Below are 19,073 nucleotides of genomic sequence, written 5' to 3'. Positions count from 1 at the left end.
GTTCTTTTGTGTACTCCTCCCACACGCAAGGTCTCATATGAGGCAGCCTATCTTTTCTAGCAAGAAAAGCTGCACAGAGATTCCCTTGCGAGCATGTGTAATACTGCTGCTGAATTGGCTAAGGATATAACGCAGAGCACCAAGAGACTGAGCACAAAGCCAGCCTGGGAGCAAAGAGCAGAGCCTGGAACTGCAATTCCACCAAGCCCTATACGGTAGCATGGGACTAGGTCGGCTGTATATCAGATTACTGCAACGCTCTACAGGCAATGGAATGCTAAGTAGGCAAACAGCTATAATACATTTTCTTGTATTATATTTTTCTGTCCTTCAGGGGAAAAAAGTAGTCCAGTTTAGCTCAAAACAAGCTAGTTTCCCAAAAGCACTTATCATGCCAACTTCCGTGACTCGTTGCTTGTTCAGAACAATTCTGTATCACTTTTGGAAAACGTTTCTGAAATTATTTTCAATTTTCTAAAAGTAATTTTGAGCATATCAACCAGTTATGACAAAATAACTGTGTAGATACTATCAATTTACTTTACTTCTGAAGGGGCACAAGCTCTTCTGTCTTAGCTATATTTTTAAGCCATTCAGGAATTGATTCATTAAGCTCTGCGATGCAGACAAGATTGTATGGAAGATGAGAGCACTGCCTAACAATGCACAGTAACAGCACTTTCTACAACACAGTATTAATGAAAAATAATGCATCCTACTGTGTCTTAATATTTCATACAGGGATTTTGTTCAGAAGTTAGTCATGGTAAATTGTGGGGAAAAAAAAAAATTACTAAGGGAAAAATGTGTTAGCCCTACAAGAGGCACTATTATAAGATGGTGTCAGTTGGGATTGCATTTTGCTTCCATACCTATGGTCTTCAATATCATTAACTGAATCACTCACCTGGAATTGAAAGTCATTAACCATTTTCAGGAAGAGCAAATCTGGTGGTTTTTTTTGTTTGTTTTTTTTTTGAATGTTCCCATTAAACCATAGTGTATTTAAAGGCATGGTGGTGCTCATGCATTTTCAGCCCCAGGCATATATTAAATTTGGAATGGAATTTTTATGTTATATAGGACTAGGAAGTTTAAATTAACAGCAGAAACAGGAAAGACTGCATTGTGCTGGGAAGTAGGTACACCAATCCACTTAGTATGGATCTTTAAAGAGAGAACATTTTCCCATATCCCTTCAAATGATATTTCAAATGGATAAATATTTAATTCTGCAACATTTAAGTAAGTCAGAGAAGTTGCCTATGAAAAGCAATTTTAAAATTATTTTCTACTTTAATTTTGTGGGAAGCTGAGTAGAGTGGATTTTTGGCAGGCAGAGGAATCTTTGGGGGTTTACGGAAATTTTTTTAAATCATTATACTTGTCAAAAGCCTCCCGCTTTAGGAAAGCTTAGTTTTGTTGTGTTCATTTGGTTTGTCTCTACACAAGAGAGCACCAAACTTCAGAGCACCTGTTGAGCTTTAGGGAGGTCCCATCTGATCATTCATGTATATAATGCACTATCCTAAAGGGGAGAAAATGAATGATCTCAGCCTGTGGTGATATGTTTAAGGATTATCTTCTGCCTCACTAATGGAAGAACTCAGTGATCTAATAACTCATTTCCATCTGTCATTTCTATGACTCTTGCATTTTCAATGCGATGTAGTTCAAATGTTCCATTTTGCGGTCATACAAACAATGTAATCAACTAGTCAGTTCAGTAGCTCTTTGGGGAACAGGGATTCATGAATTTGTACTGAAGAGCTGCATTAATCCATTCTGTTTGGAAAGGCCTTTCGTATGACACAAAAAGAAAAATATCTTTGCCTTTGGGGTATAAAACAATGCCAGTTAAATTACATATATATCTCAGAATGGAGTAATATTAATTTATCTTTTGTGATTTATTTTACTCCTTATACCTGCAGAGATTTATCAGTCTTCTTCATCATTTCCAAAAAAACTTTCTTACCTAGAAACAGCAGTAACATACTGTAGACTTCCCAGAGCACTTAAAGTGACAATTGACAGGGAGCAAGGAATGGACATTTCAGGACCTGAGCTTTCGTACTGCCATCTGACTGATCAGTGACAGCTTATTTAAAAGTGAGCAGACACATAACATAGGTTGGAAAACAGAACAACTATCCTGAGCAAGTCATCTAACATGAAAGGTACCACAAAAGCTGTGAGAAACACATGATAAGCAATATTTCAGAGCAGTGTGCTAGATTATTTAAATCTGCAGCCAGTGTTCAGTGTAGGCACTAGTTTACTGATGAACTGCAAGGCACCTCTCCTAGCAACATCTGGCTACATTTCATAAATGAAAATATAAATAAATAAATAAATAAAAAGCCTGGAAGATGACAGTGGTTCACTGGAGGTGTGGTGGCCACAGCCCGTGCTGGTATCCTCCCAGCCTGCCTTTCAGTGGCGCACCGGGCAGCCACACAGGAGTGGGGAGCAATCAGCTCCAGTCCTCGACATGCCATGTGCCTCTTCTCTGTTTACAGGATGCTCTCTGGAGAAAGCTTTATTTGTTTTTGCCTGGAAGTCAACCCCTTGCTTTGACTTTGGTACCTAAATAAACAAACTGACACTGGACATGTGTCAGTGCAGACGTGCAGATGAGCCAGACTGTTTCATTTACTGAATGGTTTGGCTCAAAGGGACAAGGTACCCAGATCCCATCACACAGAAACTTTCTCTTTTCCAGCTCTTCACAAGTCAAGGCCAATATTCTGTTACTTTGCCAGCAAGCAAATTAGCAGATTTCACTGAAATAAAATATGTGTGAGCTAGTTGCTGATAATAAAAATTGTTGATCCCACAGAGGGAAAGAGCGAGTGATCAAGACATTAATCAAGCCAGTTACAAGAAAGGTCAGAAAAGTTCAGGAAGAGACAGCTCTGTCAAACCTTTTGCAAAGTTTAATGCCTAAGTTTGTTCGCAGATGCCATATACTGTAGCAGTTGCTTGGAAAAGGATAACCCTGCTGCTGAACGCTATATACTTCACAACTTTTTCTTGGCCTTGTTTTTTCATAAATGCATTGTCAGAGAATCATCATTTTGCAGCTGCCAGATGCACTAAATCTCCCAGCACACTTGCACTCCCAGCTTTAGCTTGCTCTCAAAGAAAAGGCTGTAAGAGTTTGTAAACAACTGGCCTGCAAACTGAAAACGCCCCAAAGCCCTGCCTGCTAAAGTCACTGACACAGGACTTAAATTAATTTGAGACACCAGCTTATAATCAGATATTCTGGCCTAATCAGGAAGGGGTAAAGTGTGATTTTCACTTTCTTGGGCAATGCAAAGAGTTTTTAAAATTTGACATCCAAGTCCTTTAGCTTTCCATGTGATATGAACAATAGTAGTGTGAGTGAATACCATGCTCCTCGAGATACAGAGGGAGATGGATACTAGCTAAAGGGAAGGGATTTGGTACAATGGATGGACAGGAGAAGCCTGAACTTTAGGAAAAGCTGAATCTGGATCTGGCTTTTATGGTTTAGACTCACTTCTGGAACAAACAGTCCTGCTGTGCACGCTGTAACAATTGGATGAGTGATTCACCGCAGCACACTAGCCTAAAACAAAGTCCTCTACTCTTCTAGCCAAGGTTTGGAAGTCAAGGTTCGCTCAGGAGCCTGCAGTTGGGCAGGGTCCTGGCTAAAAGCTCATTAAAGTGTTCAGCTTCCGTGGGAGGTTTCCTGTGACTCTGAGTGGCTTTGAACCCAGACAATTTCCTCTTCATTCTTCAAATAATCCTAACCCTCCCTTCAACCTGGCACACCAGCAAGGGGACATGTCAGAGAAGCATGGCAGAGCAGGCAAGCACTGCTAGGATTCAAAAAAAGCTCCAGGAGAGTTCAGTCCCCTTCCCCATCCTGCTTAGCAGCCTTCATTTCTTCCTCAGAGCTGAATTTCTCCCCCATTTTCCAGGCTTTTCTTTGGTCGTGTTATTTGGATTTAAAACATTCTGGAATTGCAATCATTCCACATTTCTGCCTTGAAGACAATTAAAAACAAAGATATGTTAATAAGATTCATACTCTAATGAACTATATGGGGAAATTATGGGGAAAACTGTGACAGTGATGCAAAACCCACTGTGTGAAAATCTGCTGGGTAAGAAGACTGAGATTTTTCTACGAATACCCTGAAACCATTCTTTAAACTAATGCTTTTATCCATCAGCCACTCACAACTGGGGAGTTTATGGGCCTATTATAAGCCTGCCAAGAGCACTGTGGTCACACTAAAATCCAAATAGCCTCTCAGAAAAAAATCCACATTGGGACAAAATGAAATAAGTTTGGTTTCTATGACATTTGGAGAGAGAAGAGTGAAAGAAAATTCAGGGTGTAACTGACAACTGCCATCTACCATGCAAGGGATGGTATTTTCAGCTCACAAGACGAAGGACAATAGGCTGATATCCGGCTCTTATTCATAACTGCAAGTGGCTATTTTGAGGGGGAGGTGGGTTGTGAATTTAAACATTAAAACATAACTTCAAATCACCTCATGAATCACAATTCTCAAAGTAAGCATTCAAGGACATTAGAGAGGGGAGATGGGAGGCCCTGACTCTACTGTAGGCCTTTTGCACAGTTCTAGGTAAAAACTATAAGGATCAAGAACCACACTCCGTGTACAGGCAATGATTTGTCCAAAGGATAAATTTATATTGCTTCCCAGAACATAAAACGGATAAACATGCCAAATACACCTTTGAATTTCTACAGCTTCTATCATAACTTAGAACTTGAAGGTCCCTCCATATTGAGGCTTCCACAAAGAAAACTGATCATGATCTAAGTTTTCTGTGATGTCCTCCAGGTCCATGGGCTCAGAACAGGCAGAACAGGAGGGAGTTTGCCTGCACTTAGCTCTGTTATTCTGACAACTGTTTCTCCCCTTATCCAGGACCACAACTGGGCAGTGCAACTTGGAGAACTATTTTCTTCTGCTCTTCAAAACTAGTTTGACTAGACTTTAAGATGACTCCCAGGATCTATCACCAAATGGACACAGTTGTTACCTCAGGCAGCCCATTGTGATCATTTGCAGGACTTGGTCTCTGCTGTTTTCCTGGCAGCAGTGCTCAATCTCTTTCCAGCTCAAATAATCTGCCAAGCAGCATTTCACCACTGCCATTTCCTATGGCAGGCTGACAGTCTTGAGTTGTTATGCCTACTGTTCATGCCAGGACCTTGTGTTTGGTGACACTTCTGTGTGACTCAGTTCAGGCTCAATGATTCCTGCAAAGTAAACAAGGCCATAGACAATAACCTGAAGAGCTCAACTAATCCAGGAACGACCCCACTGTTACAGCTGTTTCTCCATAATGAAAATTAAAGGAGAGGGGATTGGTAGAGATCAGGAGCAAAAATGAACAACTGATGAACACAATCCTGCTGGACCAATGTGATATGGTGACATGCGGTTTTGATTCTTCTGGAGGCTGTGGGTATGTGTGTGGCTGCAGAATTCTGGAAAACGGAATCTTTACAGCCCCAGAAACATCACCATAAGCTCTACATACATCCGAAACAAAACAAAAGACCATGGAACTGAATTTGACTTTTCTCTGGAAATCATCAGTCCTGATATCTTTGCACCTCACTGAGCAAAACTTTACTTCATGCATGGCATTTTGTGATCTTAAGTCTTTAAACCTAATTTTGACCTGTGTAAAATCCTGCATCAGAATTCCTTCTCTATGTAAATAGCAAATAGCTAGCTGAGGTCATATGTTTTTTGAGTCTATCCTAAGAATATAACTTCCTTTAACAGGGAAAAAAGCCAAGTTTCTTTGTTGGCCAACAACAAAAGCTGTATATACTTGTCAGACACTTAAAGCATAAATAGTCAGCTGGTTCAGTGTCACATGGGCCCCTTCTCTAAATTCCAGTCTAGAAAAGAGATTAAGACATCTCATCTTTTGCGATACAGAAGACAAGAGCAACACTTGCTGGTGTTAACACGTGAAGAAATTTCTGAGTGCACAGCTGTAAAGATCAGTCCTTTGCTGCAAGCAGTCTTTCTAGTGGCCATAGAATAACTGAATTGAAAGATGGCATTTTCACCATTGAATATCCCATTGTATGGTTTTTAAAAGGTACATACACAGCTGGAGGAAAAATCAAAAGACTATTTCTCTTCACCACAATGAATGCTAAGTTATATCATTTGAAATAATTATGAATGTCAGTGTGTAGCTGTCATTTTATTTCTAGCTAAGCTAAGGAAGACCGATGACATTGTAAAAGGCATTGCAAAGACCTACCCTGGTCTGTGTACAGGTTTGATCATTTATATCCAGGATAAATACCCACAGGAAAGTTGCTAAGATGATACAAAGAAGAGTAAGCCTGGCTTATAATGCATAGGCTACAAAATAAAAGCTGAGGGGAACTCGTTGTGAAACAGAACCATTCTTGGTTCAGAGGGTAAAACACTGGAAATAAAAAAAGAACTATTTAAGCTGAATATTGTCAAAAAGACAAACTGACAATGTGTAAACTGGAGCTGAAAATTAGAAGATTCCTAACCTAAGTGAGATTCTGTAACTGGCTTTCTATCGGAGCAATGAAAGTTTTCTTCCTTCTCTAACTGTATATAAAGCCTGACAAATTAAAGAAGGGGCTTGCATGATATGCTCCTAGCAATACCAGGAACTGGACTCAGTCAGAACTTACTTCCAGACATGCTGCTATTTAAGATACCCAAAGCCACTGAAATCTCCACTGAACTTGGAGCACAGACCAGGACCATTGCATTCCAATTCTATATAAAACAGCACTTTCCCCCATATGTGTTCCCACCAAAGGCAATATGACAGCTCACAGTGCCTTAAAAATAAATAAGTAAGTGTGGCACTATACACCATAGGAAACATCTGCTGAAATTATCTGCTAGGACTTCATATCGAAAGTTTCCATCTCCAAAAAATACTTTGACCTTTAGTTTCTAAATGCTTCTGCAAAGCCGTAGATTAAAATTATGTCACATTAGACCTAAGTGCTGCAGCAAAATTCCACTAAAGACAAGGAAGGGCAGTGTTTTAAGGTAAAGTTTTCTTACATGTATACCAAAAGGTACAGATGAAAAAACTAGAGGAGGTCTCTGTTACACTAACCTTTCCTGAGCCTAAGACTTGAAGCACTTCAAATAATTTTACTATTTTTCCCCATTTTACATGTTCCCATCTCCTTTGAATTGATACCAACTTCTGACCCAAATGTAACTTCAAACCAGACTATTATTTGGAACAATAACTTTGGCTCAAAAAGCATAATACTATCCTGCTCAATTTAACTAACAGCAACAAAACCCAATTAACAATTGAACCTGTGCCAAAATAAAAAGCTGTGTTTATTTTGTAGAAAAACCTGTGAAGGGCTTCACACAATTGCAAAGAGTCTTGCTTGAAACTAAAATAAGAAAAAAAAAAATCAGGAGCTACATTTACTCCTCAGATTATCAGAGATAGCATCAGAGATAGCATAGCATCTAAACCTGACCAAAAATAAAATAAAAATTAAAAATTAAAAAGACCACCAGTGGAAAAATAACCCATATTGTTCTCTAGCAACATAGCAACTGTTTGTTCTCCTGGCCATTGCAACACACAACTACTCTACTCTTCATATGATATGATATATTCATTCTGTCAGTGATACTCCTCCCATCTCAAGAGGATTCTTCTGCATGTCTTTCTGAGTTCTTTTCAAAAACAACTATTTGCTCCTATTCAGCACATCCTGACTGCTGATCCCAAAAACTTCTGCTAGGAAGTATGCTCTAGTGTATGTTCTTTTTTATGACCAACTTCTACACTAATCTACTTTCTTTCCCCACATGACTGGATTAAAGTTTTATGGGGCCCAGGGTAAAACCAAACAATAAGAATAATCTTACTGTCATCGTCACCAAGTTTCACAGTGATTCTGTCCTTGTGTTTTCCTCATTTCATCCTTTTCCTCCTCCCTGTTTTAGACCATTGATTTCTTTACTTGCTGTCCCTCAGTCTGAAGTCTTCCCTGCTGCTCACATGAAAGAGTGTAAGTTACTGACTGTTGAAAACTTCAGCTGAAACACAGCCAGGTCAAGATGAGGTTACATAAAAGTCTAAAGGCAACTTTTTTAGGTCACATTCTCAGCAGCACAGATTGTGAAAGTTTCAGTAAGCAGACTGCACTTAGCACTCTAGCCAATGGTATTTATTACATTAATATTGTGCCCATAGACAGTTTCTAAAGTGCATTTCTACCATGTCCATCCTATAAGCACATACTGTACTTGTATCATTCCCAGACTACCTATGCAGCCAGGCGTTTATTTGTGCTCATGAACAGACAGGAAGAAACTTCAAAGTAGCTGTTTTTCCAAAAATAATTTTACGACAAAATTACATTGTCTTGGGTGGGGTGGTTTTTTGTTTGTTTGTTTGTTGCCATATGGAGATGAGCAAGTCTTTGAAACAATAGACAAAATGCCTAGTCACTCTAAATACTTTATACTGTGCGTGTTTGTTTTCCTTTCCTAAAACTATTTCATGTGCTAACTCTCATCACTGTGAGGAATCTCCAGTACACAAAAGGTGTTTACTTTGTTTTTTTTTTCCTTAGTAAAATGACCTTTATAGTATTTTGTTTAAGCATTCTTACGACTGGAAATTTATCTGAACATTTTAGACTTGTAAACCCTTGGGAACTTGGGAATGCATTCAGTTTGGTTGCAAATCCTGAGAAAACATGTGTATTTGCTCATAGCTGCAAAAATTAACTAGAGCCTATAACTGTAGCCATGAATGGACCAGATGAGAACGACAAGATCACTGTAACACTAGCTGCAAAACCGATCTTTCAGAGCAAGTTACTTTTTTTCTTGTGCATTTCTTTATATAATTCACATATTCCCTTATAACATAAGATGCAAATATAGATAAAGATACAAATTTTTACCTAATGTTGGGTATGTTCCGGAGAATATTACAGCATGTTAGGGCTTTAGTGTTTCAATACAGACCCCACTGTACGTCATCCACTGTTCTGTTAGGTTTCTCAGATCATTTGGTCTCAACAATGACTACATTTTCCATCATATATCATGCATCCAGCCATGCTCTTTGCTAGAGGTTCAACAACGAGTTCCATCTCCAGCCAAAAAATAAGCTCTGAGGAGCAAATGCTTTGCTTACTGAAATCATGGAGGAAAAAAAAAAAAAATCCCTGAGATTTTCTTAGCATCACTTCCTATACAAACACTCAGAAAAGAGGAGACAATAACAAAGAGCACAAGTCAGAGCAACTCTGCCATTCAGGATCAGAGTCCAGGCTGCTCCTAACTACTTGCTGTTCCTGCCCTCACTGGTAACTCTCTACACACCTAAAAGTACACCCTCACAAGCAGCACAGTTAGTAACCTGCCAGTAAGCTAAGCTATACAGTTTCAAAGGGCCCCAGCCAGACACTGGGCAGAGAATATAGAAACAGAAGCCTGCTAAAGGCCCAGTGAAATTCTGGACCTATGATTACAGTTAATTCTGCTTTAAAAATATGATAAACTTTAAAAAGCAACAGGCCCATTGTTAATGTCAAATCCTTAACCTAAAGCATTTCCCTTTGCAAAGATTTTTGCATGAGCTATAAAGCATTTCCAAGCACAAAAAGTTCATGCATGAGGTTTTGTTTGTTTGTTTTGTTTTTAAAACAAAACCTTCTCCTAACTAGCCCTACTCTCAGAGAGGCCTCTTCAATTCTCTCACCTTCCAGGAACCTCACTGAGCCTTCAGACCTTAGCCCTGTCTCATTTAGCCACCTGCATAAGTTTTAAACTTTGCTAATGCAGTTCAACAGAGGCCTCCTCATCCCTTCCAGCGCCAACAGCAGTTTTCTCCTACTGGATTTTTGTAAAGATCTTATACAACCAGTTACACTCTTTTTCTGCCAGCTTTTGACTCAAATGAGTGAAAGAAGCTTGGTGGGATCTGTGAAATAGATCTATTATTTGTATTAATTGTACAGAGGTACAATTTTATCGACCTCCTTGAATTCATAACAGCATCTTTTACTTGATTTGCTGTCTGTACTTCATAACAGTCCCCAGGTTTGTGCTGTGGCCCTCACTGAAGAGACAGGCAGTCCGAGGTATGGGTAGCTGATCTGACTCGCCCCACAGAAGGCCAGGCATGTGAATGGCGAGGCTCAGTATAGACTCTCCATCCCTTGCACTGCCACCAAACGATCCCATGGATGTTCCCTTCTCTTCTTCTGGACTACTCAAGTTCAATATTTTGCTTCCTACGTGACTCTATGGTTATTCTTCATGTAGCAACCTCTGTGGTCTTTTTGATGATAGAGAAGTTTATGTTTTAATAATTGCCTATGCAGAATTACACAAGCTGGGAAGGCAAAGAATTAAGTACAAAACTGACATTCCAAAACAGGGTAAGCTTCCCACTGTAGAAATAACAATGGTAATTAAAGAGGAGTTTTGCAATTATAAAGATGGTTTCACTATGAAAAGGAAATAAATGAAAATACTCTTGGTGTCGCTAACATCCTTGCATGATGAAAAATCTGCAAGCTAATTTTCTTAAAACATCATTTACAGGGAGAAAGTAATAAGTCAACAGGCTCTAAAAGCAGACGAATTACCATAAATGAGTTAGCATTCCCCCCATAAATGTATCAATGCATGCATTATAAATACTGTCAGAATTTCCTTTTTGTGGTTGCAAGTGGCATGCCAATTAAAAACCCCATAACCTTTATATACATACTTTCTGCATTTCAGTTGTAGGCATTTGGTTATATGGTCCCCTCTAACCTATTAATACACTCAATATCTTGTTTATATATGAAGAAGTTCAGGACACAGAGTGTCTTTTTTGCATGAAGAAAACTTCTGATGTTTCTTTCCCGTCAGAATAAGATGTGGCTAGCAATCCATTCCCCTTAATAAGGATGTCATTAAGGAAGAGAAAGACTGTTTTGATTGACAATACAGTATGTATGCAAAACATGCAGATAGTGATGTAGTCAATGGCAGCTAGCTCTTCAGGGTCAGGACTCAAAATTGTGGTCAGGACTGACACAGCAACATCTCACTAATATCACATTCTAACTGTTCTAACTTATTAAAGTGAATCCTCTTTCACAACCTCATGGCCATATGTGTTTGGGTGCAAAGAGACATGTGGAAATCCCCATCTCCAGTTTAAGTTCAGACATTTAGTTAGTTGCTTCCAAAATCCAGAGACCCAACTGCTCAGAGAATTAGAGAATTTCTCCACAAACATGCCTTTCCTTAATATATCATAGGCAATGGGGTTGGATTTCTGTGGTTTTTTTTTCCCCCCAACCTACATGGGCTACCTGACCTCAAATAACATCTTCCAACAGAGAAAAAAGGAAAGCATGAAGGCAAATGCCTACTTTTTCATGTCAATCACACATTCCATTGCCTTTTTAGTTTCTGTCTTCCAAAAGCTTTGATTAAACATGACTTCCTACTTGTTCCTAGACTGGTTATTTTGCATGGAGTATTGCTGGCTCAGAATAAACACCTTGTCAAATACAAAGCAACACAGATTAATTTATTCAGCTGTACAGGGGTTGTTTCTAGTATATGAAGAACTGAAAAGCTACAAGCTGATTCATTAACCCCATAAACTAAATGTCTTCCTGATTTTAATCTTTTTAATTTTTTTTTTTTTGTCTATTTTTAACTAAAAGCAGAAAATCTCTTTTTATCTCTCCCTGGGGTTATATACTTTTAAAAATGCAATATATATGTGAATTGGAGGCTGTACTTTAGTCCTGGTTTCTGACTATTGTTCACATCTGAAATATGTTCTAGCAGTCCTGTTTTGTTGCAGCTGTATGGTAAATAGTATTATCTCTATAGCATGGAAAAAAAAAGGAAAAAAAAAAAAAAAAAGTTGTTCAGAGCCACAAAGCTAGCATTCGGTTTGTTAGCATTCTTAGCTCATGGGGTATGTTCATAGGCCACAAGAGGCAAATACGTATATTGGAATTCAAACAGTGCATACAGCTGTTTCTCAATAAGTAAAGTCAGTGATGAGAGAGAAAAGCAGAAAGTTAGAATTAAAAATGTCCAAAACAGATAGGCACATTGGGTCAAGAGTGTTGTGTTTTTAAATCTTTCCTGCCTAAGAACGTGAGCAAGAATGCCAGATGTGCACACATGCATGCAAAAATGGGTAATCTATAGGAGTATCTCTGCATCAATAAGTCAGCTCTAAAGTATGTTTAGCATCTTTCTGCACAGGGAAGATGAAGGCAGGGAAAAGCCCCTAAGAGAAAATTGTAGTTGGTATCCCCAAATCATGACATTTATTGCTTGTAAAAAATGCTGGGCTGCAAGTGTGAGTCACTACAATGTTTCACCTAGACAAAACTGGGGGACAAGACTGAAAAGAAAAAAAAAAAAAAGAAAAAAAGATGCAACATCTGCCTAAATGGACAATGCAGATAGTCTTGTGCTAACTCCACTGATACACTGAGCCAGGTAGACATGCTCCAGCTGTGGTATAGAGACAGTGCCCATTAGCACTGTGCCTGAGTTCATAAGCGTAGCTGCAAGGCTGTATATTTTACTTTCCCAAGACAGGATAGTATGCACTTGCAGATACAGACACTCAAATTACATTCCAGTTTCTGCCTCGGCTTGATATTTTCAGATAGGTTCCTTTGGTCAACATTATCTGAACAGCCTTCAAGTTTGGACACCTGCACCACTGCAGAAAATCAGGCTTACTCTTAGGAAGCAAATTACTTAGATTTGGCTGATTTGGCAAAGGCTGTTTGGTGGGAACACAAAACTTGCACTGGCTGGTTTTGAAACAGTTACTGCCAAAACTACATACCTCTAATTTTCATCCCTGCAACTGAATAGTATAACTCTTTACAAGTATTTAAAGAACATTCTTGGATACTTTTGTTGTAAATGTGGTAATACTGATATAATAATTTCCAAAAAGATTATAAACTTTCCTGGCTTGCTCTGCACAGGTGTATCAGATTCTCAGCCTTCATGTACTTTGGTAAAGTTGGCTAAAACCATGCTCAGATACAAAGAGCTCTACCCTACAAACAGTCTTGTATGCAAAATAACTAAGGTGAAATTCATCACAATGAAGGCCAAATTCTGTACTCGGGAACAAGAAATCAAATACAAAGCGACAATAACTGGCAAGACAACAAAAACATTGACAGGACTTGAGGTCTATGTTAAACCGTAGATAAAACACAGATTAATCATATGACACTGTTGCAAAACTAAAATTAAAAGAAAGAAAAAACAGACCACCATGCCAGCGTACGCCACCAGGACTATTTTATATTAAAGAGAGTAATTATTTCTCTAAGGCTTCAGCTGGAACACTCCATATAGTTCTGGTTACTGTGCTTTTCAAAATGCTAAAGAAAAGCTGGATAAAGTCCAAAGAGAAGAAGAAGAAAAGGTTCAGAAAATATGACCTATGAAGAAATTGGATTTGTTTAGTCTAGCAAACTGAAGGGAGACATGATAGCAGGCTTTCATGTATGAAAGATTGCTTGTAAGGGGACAGTAACCAATCTCTATGTCCACTGAAGGAAGGACAAGAAGAAAGCAATTCAGTTTGCAATAAAACTGTGTTATGGAAGGGCCCCTACATATAGAGAAGTGTAAGCAACTGCATGGGGAGGCTAGAGCATCTTACTGATCAAAAGGGTTACAAAAACAGGTTGGGCAATTATGCCCTTGGGATAGTCTGCTAGACTTGAGCATGGTTAACTGCCATCTTGCGTATCTCCCCATCCACCCTTGCCTAGCTCTCTAAGCTCTGAGGTGCCAGTCAACAACCCCAGCTCCTTCTCATATCGACAGCCTCGACTATCCACTCTACATCCTCCCTTCCCTGCTTACCTCACTTACATATTGTCTAGGTGTAAGGAAGCAAACACTGGGGCTGGTTAAATAAAAGCAAGGATGGAGCAGCTGATTGGCCATATAGCAGCTGAGTGGTTCATAAAATAACCCGACCAACACCTTTACCTGTGTAATTTGGGTTGCCTTTATTTACTCAGCTGCCAATTTTGATGTGACTTGTAAGGACTTCCATTATTTAAGATTTCTGCTCCTCTGTCAATTTTTTGTTTTACTGTTTGAAAACAGATTTAAAGTTAGTAGGTAAGGAGGGTGATGGAGTGTGGTCTGCTACACAGACATAGCTGGACATGCAGTGTGATCACATATGCCTCATTTCCTTAGGAAATCAGGCAAAAAATTCTACTCCTACTAACTCCACTTCATTCAAAACAAGGATAAAATAATTTGGATGTCTTCATTTGCAGGTCCTAGCAATTACTGCTACTGCTGTGTTCATTAGATTGAGGTGCTTGTTAACAAGGGCAGGCTATAAAACAATACGCTAGGCTGTGAATTTAAGTTCCCAATGTCCCACCATCATTTCCTAGGGGACTTTCTTGATATTGAGTGAAAGTACTCCTAGGAAGAGCTGTTGTAGAGTGCTTTAGCTTCTTTTTTTTTTTTTGACTAAGTTTTTAGGCTTCAAAAGGGCCATACAAATTTTTCCTCGGTAGAGATTAAATGGTTTCTCTAATGTTACTGGGATTTGCCAGATGGTCCTATTTCAGATATTCTAAGTAGCTGTGTTTAAGTGAATGTAGACGTGGCTGGAAAGTGGGAAAGTTGAGTTTTGTTTTTTCAGGGGAGAGAGGAAGGTATGTGTTACACATCACACTTGTTTATCTCCTGAATGACTCTGTCCAGAACAGTTTGATCTACTCCACATGCTGTACAATTAGGCAACACTGCAATATCAAACACAGTGCAAATGCAACTTTCTGAAATTTCCTCCCATTCCCAATAGCAATTATGTGAAACCATTTGGCAGACAACTTTTAATTGCTATATGCATTATGTTATATGTGATTTGAATTTAGGAGACATGAGTCACAGCAGGCTGCACTTCTAAACAGAGCAGCATAAGAACCTGACCCTGAAGAATTTTATTTATGCCTTATTCATGTGAGCAAGGGCTAATGATGTATGAGTAAGGCTTTGCGGGACTCAACACTGCTGTTATGACCTCTGGGATAAAGAAAAAGGCCAGACGTGATCAGAAACTGGAAGAAACATGCCCGTAATTTCTAAGCACTTTCCATCTCATATATGCACATTACGCAGCTTGCAGTTCCATTAAGTAGCAGCATGCATGGCTGTTTTGGCTGGGGCGTGTCAAGGATTCCTAGTCATAAACTTCACAGATCATTTTATATGCTCAAAATAATCTCTTGGCAAGACTTCTTACTTCCCTGCCCCCAAGGCATTGTTTGTAATAAAAGCCTGCAAATAACTATAGCAAGCAATTTTGTTTTCCAGTCTCCCTCCTCAACATGAAAAAGAACCTCTTCCACTCTGCACTCTTCCTACAGTGTCTGCCCTTACTCCGTACGTGCACGCTGTGTAGCAGCTGCTCTGTCAGACTCCTGCAGATCTTTGTGCAGACTAAGGGAACGGCTAAAAGTCATTACTTTTTATTTTGTGACTCAACAGTGAAGATCAGCATTCCCCTTAGGTTGTTAATCTAGACCAAGTCCATAACACAGGTAAACTGTGACAAAGGCTGCTCTATCAGTTCTCATGCAAGTGGAAAAAGCAGACAGCTGCACTTGTGATAACGTGCAGGAGACTTAGGAAATTACAATCCTGGCTTTTTATTTCTCTATTTCAGTCCCTTCCAGCCACTGCATTTTAAGCAACAGCCCTTTAAGAAATTCCCGGGCACACCACCTCCTAGCACAAAATTACCCTTCTTTCTCAGGAGCACATTGCTGTTTATTCATCACTCCTGTTATTTATTTTAAATGCATATCTTTCAAGTTGTGTAATGACAGCACAGTCCTTTTTTAATATACGTTATTCCCTTTCCCTGCCACATGACCACCAGCAGGACCCAGCTATGCATTGCACAGATCCTTCACTGCCCCTTTCTCTGACGCTGGCAAGAAATTATGCAATATTAAGTCATGGCATTATTAAGAGTGCTGCATTGGGCCCATGACTAATTGATTGCTTTTACCTAATTAAAAGAAGAAAAGAACAGAGAAAGACACAGCATTTTGTTCCAATGTGGTTACGTATTGTGGTAAAATATATATGTTCTATCTTGTGTATAACCAAGTCCTCCCCGATTGTGTAATACGAGGTTAACGCTGGAGATGCTCTGATTGAGACGTGAACAATAACTTAAGTCTTTTCTTTCCTGTGTCTGAGATTATCTGGAAATGAATATAAGCTCTGCAGATGCTTGTTTACAACACACAAAAACTTACTGGGTCACAGACCGGTAACATGTGAACGTGCAGCTTTCATTCACTTTATGGGATCAAAGGTCCCAGGACATAAATGTACAAACATATGTACGAATGCTTACCTCCACTGAGCAAAACATTTGAAAACACATGTCCACAAGTATGCCCTGAATTCTAATGAAAACCCTGGAAATTCAACCATGCGCTTGAATTTCAATACATGCTCTAATGATTCACTGACTAGAAATACCTTGCTGAGGCAGAGACTACGTGCCTATATCTAAGGTTACCTTTGATCCACTGCTGACAAAGGAAGTACATGAAGAAGCCTTTTGATAGGAAATACTGCTTTTTGTCCTCTTTATTCCTTCATAGACAAAGGAAACCCACTTGAACTGTGAAGCACAGTAAATGTTTTGGGTTTCAGGAATAGGGTAAGGGAGTGGGTTTTGCTTCATACTTCAAATTCTATTTCTTAAAAAGAAATAGATGAAAATGAAATAGATGAAAAAGAAATGCTCTTTTCTTCTAAGGAAAAAGGCCGAAACATGACTGACAGGCTTCACTTTTTCTCTGGAATTACAGTAGTACAAAACCGTATGCTACTCCTGTATGAAAATCCCGTCTCTACAGTTAATTTGTTTAAAGCACATTCTTCTCATCAAACTGGACTACATTTGCTAACTCCCAAATCTGACTAACAGTAGACAAATGTGCTAGGCATCCATTATAATTCAGAAGAAACTCAGCTGCAAATCTCTCTTCTTATTAAGGGGTTAAGACTCAGTTCAATAAACTAGCTATCCATTAATCAGACATCTCAGTTTCCCACACATGCTTTGATATGGGAACAGCCCTGCATTCGATGCAAGAACTTCAAAGCTAAAAATATCCAGCTTGATTTTTATATGCAGGAAGCTTATAGCTGTAATTTGCATAGGGAATACGCCCGCAAAGAAAGAACACTGATAAGCAGGGTACCCTTGTCAAGCACATATGCACAGACACAAGATAGATTTGCCGAACAATGATGAGCTGAATTCCACTGAAGGGTTATGCCCTGCATTCACATATGCACTCCTCAACAGGTATCTGTTTCCCTGGGACCTAACTGTTACCATCCTTACTGATAGTACAAGGAACAGCAATGGAGAATACGCCACAGAAAGCCATAAATGGCGAGATCTTCCTCATCCGACTTCAGCCACTGAAACTAAACTACTTACCTGTTTCTGTAGGAAACACAGAGCACCTCTAGGAGGAGATAAACATCACCCGAAAATGAGATCTTCTGAAGACTGTTTAACAGAGGTAGGACCTAACCAGCAAACAGAAGTCTACCATTCAGATGGGATGTACAATGAGTTCCACTGAAAGCAAACCAAAATAATTTTGTGCAGCATGAAAACTTTTTAGACCTTTGCTAACTTGTAAAATGATGACAATAAAACTGGCAATAATAAACAACCCAACTCTATGTCTTCAATGCTATTCCACGGAGTTCACATTTTATGTATTTACGTTTATGTTCATATTCCTTATATCTTTATTAAAAGGCATATTGGATATTTTTAAAGCTTTCCTTCTACGTGACTAAAATATACCAGATAAACTTGTGTAATTTAGTTTAATACCATGCAATTCAAAAGCATCTTTGTCATGTACTTAGTCTGCCCTATTATCCCTAAATTGCAGTTTCAGGATAGGTTATTAAGATTTAATTTTCTATTTATGGAACTATAGATGCAAAAAAAAATATTTTTTTTCTGTGTGCTAGGCGTTAACAGTATATAGAGATTCTAGACAGAAGGTCCTACCTAGCGAAAGGTTCATTTATTATAGCTACCACAGTTCTTTGTGGCTTACCTTAGAATGAAACTATACTTGAAACCACACCGACTGATTATTTTTAACAAATTTGCATACTAAAATCAGAGCAGATCTGCTATTTGCATTCTTGTACCTTACTATTATGCATGTGGATGTGAAACACTGTGTGGTATAATGTGGCAGCATGCTCAATTTGCTCATCAGCTGTTCTGCTGGGAAAGAGGCTAATGACCGCATGAAGAGAGCAAAGCAATCTCAGCTAGTATAAAATGTGAGCTGTTGCAGAGCTCAGACAAGCTGAAGATCCAGTTCTAAATTTCCTCAGTTTTTGCTTCCAACATCTGCACTTTAGAAACCATATCCATACAAATACTTGGATCCCGACCCTCTTGCTGAAAATTAATCTGTTTGTTCAAGTTGATAAAGAGCTTATGAAATAACTGACATTTTCCACTGAAAGGCTTTTATGGAGTAAGCAAAATCATTCCGTGTACAATAACTGCAATAGTTCAAATTAATTCTGCATATATCACCAGTGAAATGAATGGCACTGCAATAGAAATTAATCTTTCAAATCCTTAGGGTATCATCAACATATTAGCTAAGGCTGAGTCCACAGCTACAATGGAGTGAGACCACATTTACACTTACAGAAGTGAAACCATTATCAATGTTGTCCTAACTACTTACTGTATATCCACTGTTTATTTCCAACTCCATTTTTTTGCAGTCTCAAATGAAGCAATATTAACTAGCTTGGCAGTTGTAACCATATTCTGCAATTAATATTCAACAGAAGTGAAAAAGGACCCTGAACTCCAGAGAAAGGGAAAGGATGTGATTCCAGGATTCACCACAAGAGTGATCAATGGATTCA

General features: G+C 38.9%; 1 long non-coding RNA gene across 1 annotated transcript in view; it reads right to left on the bottom strand.

The window, feature by feature from the left end:
* Window positions 1–18,045, bottom strand: part of LOC106016894 (uncharacterized) — a 313,059-nt gene extending 295,014 nt beyond the window's left edge. Inside the window, exon 1 of the long non-coding RNA XR_005266054.2 lies at window positions 7,938–18,045. This is a non-coding gene — a long non-coding RNA (uncharacterized lncRNA). The remainder of the gene's footprint in view (window positions 1–7,937) is intronic.
* Between the last annotated feature and the right edge of the window lie 1,028 nt (window positions 18,046–19,073).

Source organism: Anas platyrhynchos, chromosome 5 (assembly GCF_047663525.1).
Source record: "Anas platyrhynchos isolate ZD024472 breed Pekin duck chromosome 5, IASCAAS_PekinDuck_T2T, whole genome shotgun sequence".
Lineage (NCBI taxonomy): Eukaryota > Metazoa > Chordata > Aves > Anseriformes > Anatidae > Anas > Anas platyrhynchos.
The sequence above is the reverse complement of the archived record's forward strand: the minus strand, read 5'-3'. Positions and strand labels throughout refer to the sequence as shown.